Source organism: Haliaeetus albicilla, chromosome 22 (genome assembly GCF_947461875.1).
Source record: "Haliaeetus albicilla chromosome 22, bHalAlb1.1, whole genome shotgun sequence".
Lineage (NCBI taxonomy): Eukaryota > Metazoa > Chordata > Aves > Accipitriformes > Accipitridae > Haliaeetus > Haliaeetus albicilla.
Genome location: NC_091504.1, coordinates 24,720,472 through 24,726,471, shown reverse-complemented (window position 1 = coordinate 24,726,471; position 6,000 = coordinate 24,720,472).

The following is a 6,000-nucleotide window of genomic DNA, read 5'->3' as shown; positions in this document are numbered from 1 at the left end:
CTGATACAGTAAGGCTCCAGACTTCAAGCAGAGTGCACGTTTCCTCTCCCAAATATTTTTAAATATCTTTTGAACGAAACAGCTGACAAGCAATCTGTCTTCTATTTATATTCTAAGTAGCTAAAATATAATTTTAGGATTCCTATTCTCCTCGCAGAAGCCGATGCTCCTGCAAGCACTGTAGCATGTCAGCAGGCACATTGCACTGTGCTGCTCCAAGGTGGTCTTCAGGCTAGGAACTCCCCCAGAGGAACAAAATCCTGGTTCTTCTTGGTAGACAAAAAGCTTTTGAACAAATCCTGGCTCCTATGGAAGTTTTCTACAGACTCCCGTGAGATTAAGAGTTCAGCCTTTCGGGCCACTTCTATAAGCTGCAGGTGCTTGGGTTCACCCGAGCAGGGTCCAGCTGATCTCAAGCCCTTTTGAAAACCCTGCTTTTATGTTTTCACTTAATAAATGCAGTTATTAGCTCCAGCATCACATTTACCAACTACACAGACACCGAGCCGAGACTTTGCTCGGCTACCCCAGTGCTCGGAAGAACCCTTAATGATGTTATTCCACATTCGTCGAGGTGAAGGGGAGAGGGATCTAACCTTATGGCTTTGCTGCTGAAAGGATTTAAGTTTTTTTTCTTTTATTTTGGAACAAAGTCATTCTTTTTGTAAGAGGAAGACTCCGCTGCGGGTCCTCGTCCCTCTGGATGCTTGGGGTCTCCAGGATATACCTCCCTCTTCTCTACTGGACCAGCCACCTCCACCACAGCTCTAAGCTGAGATACCAGAGCATCAAACGGGGTTTCAGTCTGAAAAACTTCCCCGGGAACCCCATGGCTGGGGGGCGAGAGGGGTGAGCAGCTGGAGGCATCACGTCTTAAACCCCTGCAATAAACCCAGCCGAGCTCTCCTGTCACAGCCCCGACTCCCTACTCGATTTAATGCCTGTTCTGCTCTTGCCTCCCACCACACACATTACTGCATCCATTCAGGATTTGTGGCTTTTGAGAATGATCTAAATGAATTTGATGTCCCAGAAAGAGGCACTTGAAAAATAAACCGGTGTGGTTTAATGATAGCATTTTCCACATTTTTATTATAATGACTCTGGTGTTTATTGGAAGGTTAGCGACTCAGCCGAGCATGAAAACAAAGCAATTGAAGAGGCCAGCCCCGTGATGGGGTCTCTGCACGCTTGGTCATTAATGCTCATTCTATACATGACACTTTTTGGCCATTTGGGCTCTACAGCCTCTCCCTGTGGGAGTACGATGAGAGGGTGGAAGCAACAAGGTTTTGGATGAGGAGCCTCATGCGCTCAGGTACAGAGCCTGCCCTCCTCCTCCTCCGGCTGTGCAGCACTCTGCAAACTCACACGGCCTTTGTTAACTGTGATCATCCTGTTTTTCAGGTTGGGAAACCGAGGCCCAGAGTGTTGGAGTGAGTTGCCAAAGGCCACACAAGCAAATGGCAGGTCTGGCCAAGTATCGGAGCCTCCTGCTCTGAGGTCCTTCACCTAGAGACTGCCTGGCTCTGCCTTCCCACGCAGGCACAGGTTTGCCTCGGAGAGACAGACATGAAACAGCCAAAAGGCAAAAGAGGCTTCACCGCCGTGAAATCAGCTGGAGGCACAAAATTGGCAAAGGAGCTGAAGTCAGAGGCTGCAGCAGGGATGCGTTTTGCTGCCCATCCCCTACCAGGTCAGCACCACACTCATCCTGAGCCGGTGCAAAGCCGGGTGCTGCTGCAGGCGGTTGTCTTTCAGATAAGGTTCAAAGCTCAGCATCTGAGCGACCTGGTACTGAAGATCCCACATGAAAAGGTGAAAGTGATAAATAACCTGCCTGGCTGCCCAGAAGGTCAGTGGTGTGGGTCCCCACCGCTCCATCACTGCCTGCACGCCAAATTTCTGCGGTTCACCCTTCACCTACTTTCCCAGATTCACATCCCTGCTGCCTCCTGCATTACTTCAACACAGGACTGAGCGAAGCCTTAATGGCGAGAAAAAAATATTCCCACATATGTAGCTCAGCAAACCCTGATGCTTTCCAACACCCAACCCACTGCTGAGCTTTCTTGGTGAATCAGAACGAGTGTGTTTTGCTAAGGAGTGTGGATGAGCCACTTAGCAAGCGGGACCCAAGCAGGCTCGGTCCCTCGGGTACCGCAGTGACAGCACCCCAGGCAGATAGTCCCAGGAATAACAGCCTTTGCCATTTTCTTGCATCTAGAAAGTGTCCTCGTGTAATAAATTCAGATTACAGAGCAATTCCTTTCACCAGTGATTCAGAACATGCTGATTAAATGCTATTTCTTTGTTCCTCTGAAATAAAGGAACTGTAGCTGATACAAACAAATTACGATTTCAAACTGTGAGGCAAGGCACACCTTTGACTCCACAATAAAGCTGCTGCATATTTTGGTGGCTCTGAAGAGAAAGAGGAAACAATAAGTGGTGTTTCCTGGTGTTGCAGATCTTCTTATTAGAGTACACTAAATTAATTATTTTACTCCTAAGAAACAACCAATTCCTCACTATTTTTAGACTCGTGTACTATTTTAAGAGATTTTTTTTCCAGGGTCCAGTCACATGGAAGTTAAACAGCAAGCAGTAAAGTCTCCAAAGGATAATAAACTATCTCAAATTACTTTGCTAATGGAACAAAGAGTACTGTAAATGTCACACATGGTATAACACGAGCGGTAGAAACCTTTACATGAAACAATGGATCCATTAGCACTAAGTTAAAAAAAAAACCCACAGACTCGCGATACTTTTGCATAGTTTTGTGGAGCTTGCTGCTCCAAGCCAAATGAACTTCTTTGTTCACTCGAATTCTGCAGTTGAGCTCACAATATGGCATCCAGCTTACTAATCGCATGCACTCTTGCGGCATTGATCATTTAGGATTTCAAAGCCCTTTATAGATAATAATTAAGCACCACTGCACCCAGCTGAGTCAGTGGAATGATTTCTGCTTAAAACTGAGGTATGGAGAGGGAATAACTGAATCACTGACTGGAGACCAAAACCGAACTGAGGTACAGACCCGGGTCCTCTGCACTACCCACCAAACTCTGATAATAGGTCCTCACCTATCCAAGCTTAATGAAGTAGTCCATCATCTTACAAGCTACAGGCATGATCCTTTGCTTCTTACGTGACTCATCAACTTGAGAACCTGACTCTGATGGGGCTACTTGGGTGAAAGGACGAACTGTCAGAAACTATCACATCGCCCATCTATCCAGCCCTGTATTTTGCCTATTTTGCCTCCAACAGCTGTGGCTGGCAGAATATTAAGAGAGTCTCTAAACATCTCAAGGGCTGAAGCAATGTCATCATAGAGTGATTTGGACATAACACCACCAAAGAATCATGATGAAAAAATCAGGAGGATGTGGCATGACAGCGTCGCCTTAGAAAAGCAGCAAGGAAGCAGGAAAGACAAAAACCTGAACTGCAGGTAAAAGAGCAGGCAAAAAAAGATGCCATCAGACGGCTGTCTCTAATGCAAGCAGATTTCTCAGCCCCCCTCCAGTCCATGATTCAGCCTTTCTCCTGGAAGTCATTTACAATAATGAAAGCAAGCTAATACCCAGATGTGTGAAGTGCAGAGTATATTTGGCTTCGATCTGAAGCATGTTTACTGTAAGGAGGAAGAGTTGTGAGATGAATCTTTTCTTTGACAGCTCTGAGATCTCTTAACCAAATCCCACACAACCCCAAAGTGCTCTCCTATTTTCTCGAAATTTGATTAGGTGAGGCTATATAGTACGCCCAATTATATACGTGTAAGATAATTGGAGTAGAGGGCTCTAAGGCATGTAGATGAGAACAAAATTTGTTTTCAAGCAAATCTGCACAGGTGGAGTATGTTTTCCTTGGCATGAACACTTTGCCAGATTATTTGTAAAACCCTCTGAGATACCGGAAAGGAGACGCATCAGCAGTCCTGCTCCTGCACCAGCACTACAACTAGAGTTAAATATGCTACAACTGTGTTGCAAGAAGCACGATGCTACAACAAGAAGCCCAATGTCCCACACTGACCGCATGCAATTCTTACTGCTGCTTATGGTGTCCCTGTAGTTGTGAGATTGACACCCCCCAAAATCTAGCAGCAGACAAAAAAAAATTCAGATTATTCAGAGCAGAGTGGTCGGGCTGGCAGGGCACCAAATGAGGAGTCAGGAGCTCCAAGGTGCACTCCCAAAGTTATCAGTTATTTGCTATCTGACCTCTCCAACTTTCTGAGCCTTAGAATGGATGAATATAAAAATGGGGATGAAAACATCCAGGCAGAACTTGCTTTTGCCAAGTCTTGGGCCGGCTTGGATTAAGCGTGGTTAAGGTTTGGTCATAGTTCGGCTCCACGGACGCTCCCGAGGCTCCCACCCTGCCCAGAGCATCGCGCAGTGCCCCGCTCCGGCTGCCTCGTCCCCTCTGATGTGTCCCAGCACGAGCTCTCCTCCCCATTACAAAAACTGGGGCACGAGCAGCAAGGGAGCTCTTGCTGCTGAGCTGCTTTGCTTCTGTCCATTGACGTTAGCTCCCGTAATGTTATTTGAAAATCAAGCTCTCTCGAGGTCCTCATCCTGTTCTGGGAATTTGCACGTTGGCGCTTCACCCTGAAAGCCTAATGCCGTTTCTTTCCCCCTCTGTTCCTCTGAATTCCCATCTAGGTACTATATTTTCAGTTAGCTGCACTTACGCTGCTCTCAGCCTCCAACAAGCTGTTGCTAAAGAAAACTCTATCACTAGACTAATGTTTATGAATGCCTTAAAATACAACTCTGCTTCCCAGCATGTGTCTCGCTTTAGACTTTAAGGATCCTGCCCCTCCCTGTTCATCCTCCCCCTCTTCAAGGAATCGCTACTTTCCAGAAAAGCTCGTGTCACCAAATTACCTTTTTTCGCAAATAAAGATCTTGGGAGGAAAATTCCCTCATCAAATCTGAAGTTGTGCATCATGCAGAGTGCATTGTGCCTGTTGACAAACCAAAGGACTGCGGTATGCGTATGCCTCTCTGCAACTGAACTTTTAAATAGAAAAAACATGTTTCGGTTAAAAAAAAAGGTGAACAACTAATGTGATTAGCAATCACAGACTGGGTTATTTCTTAAATGCAGGAAAATAACAGACAGACTTCCTATCGGTCCCACAGATAGGGCTGTCAGTATATTTGATCCAAAGCCTCGTAGGATGAAAACCCCCAACCCTACAGACCCCTGTGCAGTCTGGAATGCTGCAAGCTGGTTTGATAGCACATGGGACGCAGTGGAAAGGAGGTCGCAGAGGAAGGCAGCATGATGTGTCTGGGACAAAACACTGATCTTACAGCAACCTAAAATGCTATTTTCAGCTTTAAACTCTGAACCATAAACTCTGGTCTCTGAAGACTATGGATAGTCAGGGCTATAAATTTAAACGTGCCCTCAAGTGAGGTAGCTGCGTGAAGCCACCGCTAACAAGAGGCTGCTTGTGACTTATTTAAAAAAAAGAAGCCCTGAGAAAATTACCACTTTTAACAGAAACTTTGTCAAATGAAAGCAAATTTCACTATTACACGCTAAGTATCTTGGCTGCAAATGAACCGCATCCGCATCAAGCTGTGAATATGAAATTAATCTAAGGCATAACCTTTAGCTCTACACTTTGACAATATTTTAGTGCTGAACTATAAATATTTGATCTGTTGCTCTTCTGAGTAAAATGGATTTGTTGTGCTCATCCGCAGAGTTATCAATTATTCCAAAGTATATTTATTGCTGATTAAATTACTTGAAAAGTGCCTTTGTCTTCTGATGTTATTATGTGATATTTAGCGAGTAAACATGGAAATTAACTATCCCTAGCATCAATATTAACCCTTTATCTTGGGAAGAAAACATTTCCTGTCTGACAGCACATAGAACTAAGTACCAACCAAGATATTCACAATACACACTGGAGCCTAGTTAATTATATATGATTATATTTCTTTATGTTTCGGGGTCACG